The 13412-nt window shown below is 42.9% G+C and overlaps 1 long non-coding RNA gene across 1 annotated transcript in view; it reads left to right on the forward strand.

Annotated features, from left to right (window-relative positions):
- The first annotated feature begins 2316 nt into the window (after positions 1 to 2316).
- The window catches only part of LOC117282605, a 147841-nt gene continuing 136745 nt past the window's right edge, over positions 2317 to 13412 (forward strand). The window contains exon 1 of the long non-coding RNA XR_004513407.1: positions 2317 to 2424. This is a non-coding gene — a long non-coding RNA (uncharacterized LOC117282605). The remainder of the gene's footprint in view (positions 2425 to 13412) is intronic.

Genomic DNA, 13412 nt, shown 5'->3' on the forward strand with positions numbered 1-13412 from the left:
AATGTTCTTAGCTTTTTAGAGCCCAGTGGTTGTTATATGCATCTCCTACTTTAACACACTAAACCCTTCATGCTCTCCATATAATGCATTTTTGTGTTTCATATGGTTTTCGAAATAAACAGTGGTTGTGTCCCTACGCAGCATTAAAAGGTTGAGCTTCGCTGCGGAGACTAAATGCATTGAAGTGTGTAGAGCCCTTACTAAGAAACGACAGCGAGATAAGCAAATACGTCAGAGCCGTTTCTAGGCAACGGATGTGCTTGCAACAATAGAGGTACTATTGGGAACGGTTTTTTCTACTCGATCCGCGCAAAGAGGTTATGAGGAGGACAATTGAAGCAAGAATAGTTCAGAGTAACTGTCCAACAGTAATAAATATCTGGTCATGAGCCGCAGATGGGGCTCTACTGACTGACTGACCGTCAGTCGCAATGTGCCTTTGACTTTGAAGAATAGTTCAGTTGGAAAGGAACCGCGATTCAGAGTGGACTTGAGCCCGGAGACAGAGGGATAGCCTTTGTTAGAAGCCGTTACCAGGAAACTTCTAGGAAAAGACTGAGAACACTAGTCTGTGTCCTCTAGTGAACTGTAAAGTGTGGAGAACAGCGATGGCGCTATAATTAAGTGTAATTACAAGTTGCGCGTTGAAGTAGTCAGTAAGTCCAATATCAAATCTAAAACCCCGTTGAGAGTCACTCTAAATCGTGACGGTATTTCCTGTAAGGTATGAACTGATTTTTATTATTATTATTATTATTATTATTATTATTATTATTATTATTATTATTATTGTTGTTGTTGTAAGATTTGAGGCTTTCACGGCGGTGACTATGAAGAAAGCAGTCTTCTGGGGTTTGGCACCGTGTATATGTGGTGTTAACCGACGTTNTATTATTTAGAAGATACTCAATCGTTAAAAATGAATCAATAGTGGTCTCTATTCTTTTTAGTTTTACTTCATTATACCTCACGGGGATTTTTCATTCCAATTTGGCTGAGACTTATGGCGCCCGACGAATTTGTTGGGCTACGTCGCTAAGTAGGCTTATGTCACGTAGCTAGTGACTGGGAGGTAACCGGTGCGGTACGCCGCGGGAACGTAGTTGTGGTTCCCCGAAGTGCGCGATATTAGCTAAGCCTGCCTGCTGTTTTCCTATATCATCACCATTTCCATCTTCGTCGGTACAAATAAAGCAAGTAGGTTTTTGAATAGTTTTAGTAAGAGCTCCGTTTCTTTTGAAAACACTTCCTGTTCTAGAACACGTTTCGAGTACGTAATTTTTTCTTTTTATATTTATCGTTTTAATTTCTTACGAATTGTTTTGCATTTATCAGCTGTTTCCAAGCACTTTAATGAAGGACCGAAATATTGCTATCATTATTATCATTGATTGGTTGATTGATTGATTGATTGATTGATTGATTAATTGATTGATTTGATCCGCCATTTGTGAGACGATAGTTGGTCTGGGTACTATGCTACAAGTCCGAAGGTGGCGGGATCAATTCCCGATGAGGCCACTGGATTTTTAAATTAACCTAATTCTTCCGGCCGCATTGTGATCCTGGGGTCGACACAGCCTCTAACAGAAATTAGTATCAGGAATCTTGTGGGGGCTAAATGGCGGCCGGCGCGTAAGGCTGACAACCTCACCGCCATTTGTGAGACGATTATCTAGAAAATGTGGGAGCCTCGGCGTCTCACAGCCCTATGGGCCTCCACGGCCTGTTACAGGGAGAGCTTTACTTTTTTATTCTCATTCTTTATTATGCTTTCATTTCTTGTTAATTTTTCTAAGAGGAAAACAGACTGCCACTCTGTCATGGTTACTTTTAGTCTTCTTGCACCAACTAAATTAATTAGGAACTTCTCTGTTTGTACCCTAAGCAACAGTATGAGGCTCAGTTCTTCAGCCAGATTTGTCAACGTTGCATTTATATTTTTATTAGGAATACAGTTTCCCTGGGGAATAAATTTCCTTTATGTATTTCTAGTTTAACTTGTGCTTTTTCTTTTTATTCGTTTCTTGTATATTTGTATTTATTGTGCATTTCAAGTGGTTGTCCATAATAGGCCAGTGCTGTAGGCAAGCACTCTAAAATTGATTGGATTATGCTATTGTTATCTTTGTGGCCGATGTAGTAGTTCCCTGTTAGAAATGATAACACTTAAGTCGTGATACTCGTGCGTTAAATGTTTTGGTCTCGAAGAATCGGTTGGGAAGAAAACATGCTTTATGAAACTGTCAAACTTAAACTGTGGCAGCAGATGGATTCACGAATCATCTGTTTATTTCGTAGGAAAGGAACGTCCATCAAAAGAAAAGCTAACCCAACCAAGCCGGAGGAGTGGCTAGGCATGCTCCGTCTGTCGGTTATCGGAGAAACATGAAATTCCAGCAACGCATATACAGAACTCTGAAGGTAAGCTGCCTTTATTGAATCATGTTAGTTTTATTTGTTTTTAATATCCTTAAGAAGCGAATTCTGTGTTGATATTTGTGATATACAGAGTCTTGTGTTTCTTTTATTCGTGGCACATAGTTGGAAAGTGTTCAGGCTTTATTAGGATGTCTTTGGGAAACAACTTTACATTCGGTAACCACGTACTGCGTGTCCTTAGTTCGTAGGTGTATGCGTCTGCCGTCAGGATTGTAAAAAACTCGTGCCTTACGTATGCCCAACAGGAATGTTTTCAGGCCACGGCTATTTGTGGCGAAAGCAGGGTAACATATTATACCAAGTGAGCTGGCTTGCTGGTGATCAACAGGAACGGGAGGGGGGAACACGTTTGTAAATGACAAACACTACCCTTTCATAAACCGTTAGGTCAGACATGTTGAGATTGTGGCCCGCGAAACTAATGCTTCCCTCTTGAGATATCGGAAAATTACATAAGAAGCAATTTAAAAAAACACCGGAAAAATTACAGATATTCTTTCATAGTTGTTTAGAATGTCTGTCTTCATGTCTCCTATCTAAAGACGTGAAGATTGAAGTATACAGAAATATAATTTACCCATTGTTTTATTTGGGCGTGAAACTTGACCTCTGATCCTAAGAGAATAACACTGAACTTTTTTTTTTGCTGATTATTCCACTACGATGTCCCTGTCGGGACTGTATAACATAGGATATGATGATTAATGAATGTGAGGCAGTTCGTGGAATGAAAATTGGGAGGGGAAGCCGAAATACAACAAGGAAACCTGCTCCAATGCCACTTTGTCTGGACAAAAGTCGAACTGAGCACATCTCTCATAAAAATCTGTAGGGTTAATGGTACACCTACCAGCTCAGTATACGCCTATATTTGCTCCTCTGCACAAAATCATATATTCCTGTTAATTAATGTGGTTAGAAAAATATGTTTAATTCCACCCATGCCCGTTTCTTTTCGGCTGGGTCTGCTCTGGAAGCAAACCAGAGACGTGTGTTGCTGCACGCCTGCCACATGCAGTATCCTCTGGTTGCTAAGGAAATCGAGTTTGCAACTTGTGTCTGCACACAATACCCGCGCCCACAACCCCCGCCTCAGGAAGCATTGAGTAACGCACGAACTTCAGCTAATAACGCTTATTAATTACAATTATGGCCCTGTAGTTAGGTGGAACAGATAGGACCCCGAACTGTTTAGATACGCAACCCTTACCGCCATCTGCCCCAACGTTGTTATACTTGGAAATATTGGTTGTTATGCCACTTCAAAGTACAAATTCACCCTCGTAACGACGCGCCATTATGAGCTGTACACCCTCGGTGAGTGTCTGGGTTATCACAATAGGGTAGCGTGCGGTGAGAAGCACTTGAATTTCATTTTTAAAAAATGGTCGCTAATGAATAGGGCCCCCAAGCCCCCTCGCCAAACAGGAACTTCCGTGCTACTCAGCTGTGCCTGAATGGAAGAACCAGGGCAGCTAACCATTCACTAACGTTTGTTATTTAAGGAGACTGTATCAACTGAAGGACCGCCGCTGTGGTGTAGTGGTCAGAGTTCCTGGCTACAGATCCAGAGGTCCGGGTTCGATTCCCGGCGCTACCAGGTTTTCTGAGAAGTAGTAGGTCTGGAACAGGGTCTACTCAGCCTCGTGAGGATAACTGAGGAGATATTTCAAGGAAATGGCTGCTCCGGTCTAGAAAACCGAGATTAACGGCCTTGGGGATTCATTGCGCTGACCACGTGACACTCTCTATCCGCTAAAGTCAACACTAACTTCGCCGACAAGCGTCGCTCGCTCTGTTGATACAGTTCTCTTGCGAACTAAAACCACGGAGTTTTTGTATCAGCTGAACAGATTATTTAGCGTCTAATGGTATATTAGAGCTAGGCTTATAATAAGCGATGACTAGGGAGGAGTTACAGATTTACGGTCCTAGCCTATCTCGGGTTCCTGTTGAAATATTTGTCTGCTATACTTTCATTTCGTTAGTTATTTAATGTCGCTGTCTCTTTTCTCAGAGTGTATTTATCACCATAGGAAACTTAAAATGAAAATTATGGCTGTGTAGAATTTGACTCCGCTTAATTTGGTAGATATATACTGTTACTTCGGAGGAATATGATGCCTACATTTTCAGAATGGAAGTGCGGAAAAATTCAAATCTGTAGATGTTACATGGGACCGTGAAGATGGAGGCGACAAGTTCATCCGAAACGTTGCTGGCGATCGATCTCAGAGGTCTGTAATCGTAGTACTGAGGGCCTCAGTTCTTATATAGAGAATCCGATAATGAGCAAAGAAATTAGAAGCAAGTGGTCGCTTCCTGTATCCTCTGACAGGACTGAGGAAAACCATAGATTTCGATGAGCAACTGAGCTGGTGTTTTGTGTGTCCTTTTTATTAAGCTGATAATTCCATAGTTTATTAACTTTTAAAAATAGTAAAGTTATCCCTGTAACGGGCCGTGGAGGCCCATAAGGTTGTGAGACATCGAGGCTCCCACATTTTTTAACACAGTCCGCTCATATATGACGGTGAGTTTGTCAGCCTTACACGCCGGCCGCCATTTACTCCTAGGAAGATTCCTGGTACTCATTTGAGGCTGAGTCGACCCCAGGGTCATAGTGCGGCTGGAAGGATTAAGTCAGTTAAAAATCCCAATGACCTGATCGGGAATCAAACCCGCAGAAGTGGGGTAGCTCAGTTGATACAACGACTGGCTACGGGCTGGACGGTCTGGGTTCGATTCCCAGCAGGGGCAAGAATTTTTATCTTCTCCGTAAAGTCTGGAACGCCTCTGAGGCCCACCCAGCCTCCTACCCAGTGGGTACTGGGGGCCCTTCCCCTATGCATAAAGCAGCCGGGGCACGAAGCTGACTACTCACATCTATCTAGTGACGAGGTTAAGAATGGTGGAGCTATACCTCCACTCCTCAACATGTCCTCATGTAGTGTTGCTTAAATAACCATAGGGACAAATTTACCTTTACTCCCCCGCTTAAGAAAATACAAAATAGGTATAATGGTCGTTATCTTAGTTGTAGGGCCCAATGATTTAGTCGATAATGGAATATGATTATTTAATAGGAGATTTGGGGTCAATGTTATAAGCCGAAGTCGCATTAATCTGTCCAGGCCCAACCCCCGGGTTTCGCGAAGCGCTGTTTGTAATGCAATGGACTAGCCTCTATACGTTTTGTATTTCATTATTCCATGAAATTGCTTCCTGAAAGCAATGATATAACAGGACTAAGCAATCATTTCGAATTAAGCTGTTGATTACGAATTGTGCTAGGGGAAATCACATTATACCCGCTAGTAATTAATCCTCATACCCGGTTCACCTGGCTTATTCGCACGGATAGCAGCCTGCTGCATACACAACCCACATAGCACTGGAGGCAGTTGGGATGCCTAATGTCCCAAGCAGTATTCTCCTCCCCCCTACATGATCCGCTGTCATATCGGCTATGCGTCAGTATTCAGGGAGACAAATGTTGATCCGGCCAGCGAATGTCAGATTCTGGGCTTCTGCGATGGATGAGCTCATCTGAATTAATCATGACTCTGAACAGACTATTACGAGCGAGTTTCGGAGCTGGTGTGTTGCGTGGCCAACCTATTAATCTCTTAGTATTCTGGTAAAATTGTCCCTGACTATGCCATGAAGACATATGGGAGATTGGAGATATAGCTCCACCATTCATAACCTCGGCAGTAGGTGGAGGTGAGTGATCAGCTTCAAGTCTCGGCCGCATACTTCCCGGGGAATTCGCTCCTGTTACCCGCTGGATAGGATGCTGGGTGGACCCCAGAGCCTGTCTGGACGCTGTTCTTCCCATACAGATTGAACCATTTGAAGGAAGGCAAATGCCATAAGCTCTTCCTAGAACTTCTTATTCGAGCAAGTGAACGTTGTCCACTGCAGGTACCGATTTGGAAATGCACAAGCACTTGTTAATACGTGATCAATGTATAGGGTAGTTGGTTGAGGCACTGTGCTACAGGCTGGAAGGTCGCGGGTTCAAGTCCCGATGAGGTCATTGGATTTTTCAATTGACCTATTCCTTCCAGCCGCACTATGGCCCTGGGGTCGACTCAGCCCCTAACAGGAATGAGTACCAGGAATGTTCTTGGGGGTAAAGGGCGGCCGGCGCGTAGGGCTGACAACCTTGCCGCCATCTATGAGCCGATTATCTATAAGATATGAGAACCTCAACATCTCACAACCCTATGGGCCTCAACGGCCTGTTACAGGAATACCTTTACTGTATGTGAATGCAGTATTCGACTCTTATGCTTTTAGTGCATGAAGCGCATGAAATGATCACAGAATGTTGAAGTTATCATTTTGATGTATTCTTGGCACGGGAAAAATTTTCCGGTAAAAATGGATTCCGATTTGGACAAATTATAGAATAAATTATAATCCACATGAATATTGTTCATTTCTGAATGTTCTTGACGAAAATGAATCGTGGTTAGTTTTAATATTTCGGGCCTTACCCTTCGTCTAGAATCTTAGATATGATAGAGTGGTATGGATTAGATTGATCTGGCCCAGGATAGGAACCAGTAGATGGATCTTGTTAACATGGTAATGAACTTTCGGGGTTCCATAATATTTTGGGAAATTTCTGAGTAGCTACGAAAGTGGCGGCTTCTCAAGAAAAGCTAAAAAAACTCCTTAGTCTGTAGTCCGCAAGCAAACTATACCGACCGAGCGATCGTCGCTTGTCGGCGAAGTTAATGCCAACATTTGCGGACAGAGGGTGTCACGTGGTCAGCGCAACGGATCCCCACGGCAAGAAAGGCTCAGCTCCATAGAATTATTTAATTCAATCATTTAAATTTGTTCTTAAAAAGCTGTAAAGCAGTTATAATCAGCTTCGGAAAAGTAGCATGTGAGAATAATTAATTGCAAAAGAAGTTTGGACACTCCTGGCAAATAACACCTGCGGGAACCTGCATTATCGACTCAGAAGGCCGACGGGAAGCAATTTGATCTGCCTGTACCGAGTCCAGGTGTGTCAAGCTGTCCGACTCGGAGAAGATAAATGGCGACTTAGAGCAGCATGTCACAACGTACGTACAAGATGGAAACGTCATAAGAGCCCTTTACTTATAACACTTATTTCTTTTCTGCAGGGATAATTCACGACATAGCCGTTAAACCTTTCATGCAGAAAGTCGTTAACTATCCAATATGTACCACCGTTATACTTAGAAGATTATAATCTTGAGGCTAGAGCTATTCCCATCGGGTGTCCCGAAAAACAGATCCCGCATGAAGGGGAAGGGGGGGGAAGGCATGTACGCTGTGGACACTCATTCGCATCCACAAAATTTTTCAACTATAGGTATCCATATTTGTAAAGTCTTATTACTTAAATGCCAACTACGCCCAGTATGAAAAATTGTATTTTCACAGATTGTTTAGATGTTTCGGAGTTTACGTCAGCTGCGACTAACATCACTTCATATCGTACGTACTATTCTGTAGTGGTAGTGTTTGTTGTTTTACGACGTTATTAGTGTCGTAACCGTAGAGAGTCTTTCATAGGATCAGTAATGAATTTGAGGCTATTAATCAAATGAGAATTGACAAGGGAAACCGAAGTACTGGCAGTAAACCTGACCCAGTGCCACTTCGTTCACCACAAATCCCACGTAACCTGGGCTCGAAACCTGGCCGCCGTAGTAGTAAGCTGACGACTAACCTGTGCTATGGCACGGCCTTGTGCATTTGTAATGTTATCTTGTCTCCCATCCCGCTATGAAACTTGTGTTGCAGGTATTTTCTGCCCTTTATCAGATATTATTAGCGTGATAAAATCAAGAAGATAGGATAGGCTATACCACAGGTAGCATGATTGAGAAAGGTAAAGTAAAGTTGTCTATGTACTAACTTACTTACTCATGGAGCTGAGCCCTTCCGGAGGAGCCGCCAATTCTGCAGCTACTCAAGAATTTTCCAGCATTTTATGGAACCCGAAGGTTCATTACCATGTTCACAAGAACCCTCCACTGGTCCCTATCCTGAGCCAGATCAATCCAATTCATACCATCCCATTCTATCTCTCTAAGATCCATTTTAATATTGTCCACCCACCTACACCTTGGTCTCCCCAGTGGTCTCTTTCCTTCTGGCTTTTCCACCAATATTTTATATGCATTCCTCGTCTCCCCCATTCGTGCTACATGCCCTGCCCACCTCATCCTCCTTGACTTGATCATTCTAATTATGCTTGGAGAAGAGTACAAGTTATGAAGCTCTTCATTATGCAGTTTTCTCCAACCTCCTTTCACTTCATAAAGTTGTCTCTGTACTTAATTAAACAACAAGCCATGAATATATATGGTGGAATGGAGGAATATTTCCACTCATTGTTTTAATTGATACTCCTTGGCCGCTTCACCCAGAGAGAGAACCCACGGCAGTCTGGTTGTGTCCCAGAAGCGGTCTGGACGTTTTGAAGGAGAGAAATTTCTCTGCTGCTGCTAAGAATAGGGCCTCGATATGTAAGTTACTACAAAGATACTACGCCTCCCTTACAGGGCCGATGCGAAAAATGGACACTTCGGTGTACGCACAACTTGACTGTGAATACAAATCGGTTAATAGCAAGGTATCGACCTTCGGGGTGTAATGGTCAGTAAACCTTGTGCTTATTCGGGACCTTCCCGACACAAATCCTATTCTTGAGAAGGGGTTGTCCGGGCAGATGCCCCTGCTGGTATCATAACTTCTTTCGATCTCCAACCTAACATATTACATAACGAATCTTTCATTTTCCATTCGGCATTATAGCAATGCACATTACGCAAAAGGACAAATTCCGTGGTCTGTAGTCCGCAAGCGAACTATACCAACCGAGCGACCACCGCATGTCAGCGAATTTATTGCCAACTTAAGCGAATAGAGGGTGTCACGTGGTTAGCGCAACGGATATCCACGGCCGTTAATCTCGATTTTCTAGACCGGAGCCTCTATTTCCTTGAAATAGTTCCTCAATTATCATCACGAGGCTGAGTGGACCCCGTTTCAGACCCACTACTTCACAGAAAATCTAGAAGCGCTGGGAATCGAACGCGGGACCTCTGGATCTGTAGCCAGGAACTCTGACCACTAGACCACATTATGCAGCAGCATTAAGTAGCCGAAGTTTGAAGAGAGTAGTAGATCAGGTAGAGAGGTAGATCAGAGGGTAACTTCGCTTTCAGGTAGGTTCCCCTGAACTTTCTCTTCTTAATAGAAAGTGGGCCTGAAGAGCTTCTCTCTCTCCCATCGAGTTTGTTCCCTCCGCACGTGTAGCAGGGGGAAAATCGCACAGAACTTGTCGCTGACCACCAACTCCATCTATTATCCAGCGTAAGAATATGTGCCATTGCTTCCAAATGTTTTCTTCCTTCAACCCCTTAATGATATTTAGATTGGACACATCCATATTTTCACGTGTATTAGTGACTTGTAGACGGGGTTCGGATTGGCGAATCGATTTATTGGATACTCACAAGTTGTAACTACAATTAATTATAATACGCTCAAGACTACCGTAACTATAACTCATATACGTCTTCAACTCTTCCACTATCGGCTGTCTTCTGAATTCTCTTCGACCGACGACTTCTCAGCTGCGACTGAATGTCTCACACATAACTCTTCAGCTGCCTACCTCGGTCTCGCTGGTCTCCGCGTCTCACACTGTTCCCAACCTTTAATGCTATCGCGTTCCTCCATTGCTGTGCTTTCAACAGTTCGTTGCCTTGAATATCGGCTTTCAACAGTTAACGTTACACTGCACGCAGTGAACTATGGTGACTATAACCATTGTGTAACAATGGACATTTGTTCTTGTAGCGCTTTGGAATGCTTTCACCCAGCCTTTGGCAGGCAATGGACGTTTGCTCCGACTTCAGTATTCTGGCTTTCAGGCGTCATATCATAATATATTTTTATATGTACTTTTAATAAGGAGACTAAATGTTTGTGCACACTGTCGCGTCACTACCGAGTCCCTGCTCGTAAGAGAGGCTGTAGCTAATTCGAAACATAAAAACGATACAAATATTTCACTTCTCTCTCCTCCCTCTTGCGCAATTTCAAAAGCCCACCTGGCTGTTGGGAAGATGCCATCAGAAGTTCTGCACGTTAAATTGAAATTATTTTAACATGCACGCTGGACAGCGAACATCCAGCAACAGTTGTTTTTCGTCTTAACGCGTTTTAATTTTCTCTGTCTCTGACCAGGCTGGTAGCAGACAGTATGTCCGTAAAATGTTATAACCTGGAAAAAGGTTGAACTCACCTGAAATGTTGGAGGTCGGATCGGTTCTTTTGAAGCGTGAAAGGAATAAATCTGGTACGGTCCGTATCATATGAGAGCTGAACCATATAATCCCCGTTACTTTTGAATCTGAAAATTATGAATTAAATTTAAAATACCTCCTTAGCCGAATTCTAATGCCATGTTTTATTCTTCACTCCACAACGTTTAATAATACTGTAAATTACTCGCCTATTTCGGCCTTACGACCGCCTCTGTGGTCTAGTGGCCAGAGTTCCTGGCTACAGATCCAGAGGTCCCGGGTTCGATTTCCAGCGCTACTAGATTTTCTGTGAAGTAGTGGTTCTGGAACGGGGTCTACTCAGCCTGGTGAGGATAATTGAGGAGCTATTTCAAGGAAATAGAAGAAAATTTATTTACCTAATTTATATTTATTTCCTGGCGTCTACCACTTCAGCACACAGATAACACAGCCCGAAGCACATCTCTTTCGTGTTTTGTGGCCCGGTATTGAGATGGTGTGCGTGGTGTACTGATACCGCCACACTGAATTATTGCCGAGCATAACATAGCTCTTAATATTGTATCAAATTATATTTTATTTTCCTCCATGCTGCATGAAACTTGTAGAAAGTGCACCATCAGTAGACCTGTGTTAGTACAATTCCGAGCCTTCTATGCGTAACCATTTGTCGTAAATAAATAATTTCTAACAACTGTTTATCCCTTAAAAATACAGATGTTGCTCTGTATATCGTCTGCTTCAACATAAGAAACGCTATACAGAGTTATTCATAAGTCCGTGAAACATTTTAAAAATTCACAACAAATAAACTACACTATTTTGAATAAAAAGGGTGAAATTTTGAAAATAATTCACGTCTTGTATTTTTAATGGACCGCCTCTGTGGGCTAGTGATCGGTGTTCCTGGCTACAGATCCAGAGGTTCGGATTCAATTTCCGGCGCTAACAGATTTTTTCTGAGAAGTAGTGGGTCTGGAACGGTGTCCACTCAGCCTCGTGATGATAACTGAGGAGCTATTTCAAGGAAATAGCGGCTCCGGTCTAGAAAATCGAAATTAAAGGCCGTGGGGATTCATTGCTGACCACGCGACACTCTCTATCTGCAAAAGTTGGCACTAAACTGGCGACAAGCCGCGGTCGCTCGGTCGATATAGTTCGCTTGCGGACTAAAATAACGGAGGAGTATTTTTAATGAACACAGTCCTAACAGAAACCTGGACACACTGTGTACGTATCGGATTATGGTAATTCTTACGCCGATAGAGAATGAATCTCTCCAAGTTTTTTTTAATCCTGCACATGTAATTGCCGTGGTTTGCCGCTAGAGGACAGTAATAACAAATATAGCGTAGTTTATTTATTGTAAATTCTCAAAATGTTTCACGGACTTATGAATAACCCTGTATTTCATGGACAGGATCTACCTACGTGTTTCGCATGATCTTCACAATAAACAGCGATTATTTCCATAATCAGCATTAACCGATTAGTATTTGTAATTAAGATTAATTATCTAACTAACTCCATGGGGATGAGTCCTTCCTGATAAGCCAGCATCTGCTCAGCCACTCAAAAATATCCCATAATTTAGTGGAACCGAAAATTTATTATAGTGTTCATAAGAGCCCGCCGCTGATCTCTATCCTGATCCAGATGAATCCAGTACACGCCGTCATATCCTTTTTCTTTTAGATTCATTTTAATATTATCCTTTTATCTATGTGTCTTCCTAGTTGTCTCTAGAAGTAGAAAGTAAATTTTTAGGTAAAGAGTAATTTTTTAACGTTATTAAATGAACTTGAATGCTTCGGGGATTCACAAATATGAATTACTACAGGCTGAATACCAGGGGTTCGAGGCTTCACAAGGAAGAGACTTTTCTGTTTGTTACGGCGTAAAGAACGCCTCTGTACCTCATCCAGTCGTCTCTCCTATGGGTCAGGCCTACACCTGACTCACTTTCAGAGGGTAAACTGGCCGGAGCATGAAGTTGTCGGCTTATTCCCATCCTAGTGTCGAGGTGTAGAATGTGTGGTCTTTCGTCACCACATTTTACTTACACTTACATATCGTAGTGCCTAACTGCAGAGGATGATAATCTTTTCGAAAAAAAAAATTATCAAAAACAACCGAAATTTCAAATTGTATGTAATTTTGAATGTAACCCTTCCATACAGTTCTGTTATATCCACCAATGCTCATTATTGCTGAAGGTTTTAACCCGCTTTACAGTCTGCCACAATTTGTAATACCCCCCACTGTCCACAAGAAATTGGCGCTAGAATCCATAGCTGAGTCTGTATAACGATAGGCTGTGGGCTGGATATCCAGGGTTCGATTCCTGCCAGGGGAAACAGATTTTTCTCTTTTTCATAATATCCAGACCGGCTGTGGAGCCCACCCAGCCTCATTTCCATCCGGCACTGGGGTTCTGTCACTGGGAGTAAAGCGGCCGGAAAGGCCGCGCCATAGCTCAAGCGGTTAGTCGCTGGCTTCCCACCGCGGTGGCCCGGGTTCGATCCCGGGGTCTGGTCAAGTGGGATTTGTGGTGGAGAAAGTGGCGCTGGGGGTGGGGGTTCTCCGAGTACTTCGGTTCCCCTGCCAATCTTCATTCCACCAAATTCTCCATCATCATAATCACCCGGGGAAGGCAACTAT

This window comes from Cryptotermes secundus, unplaced genomic scaffold, assembly GCF_002891405.2.
Source record: "Cryptotermes secundus unplaced genomic scaffold, Csec_1.0 scaffold2218, whole genome shotgun sequence".
NCBI classification, from domain to species: Eukaryota; Metazoa; Arthropoda; class Insecta; order Blattodea; family Kalotermitidae; genus Cryptotermes; species Cryptotermes secundus.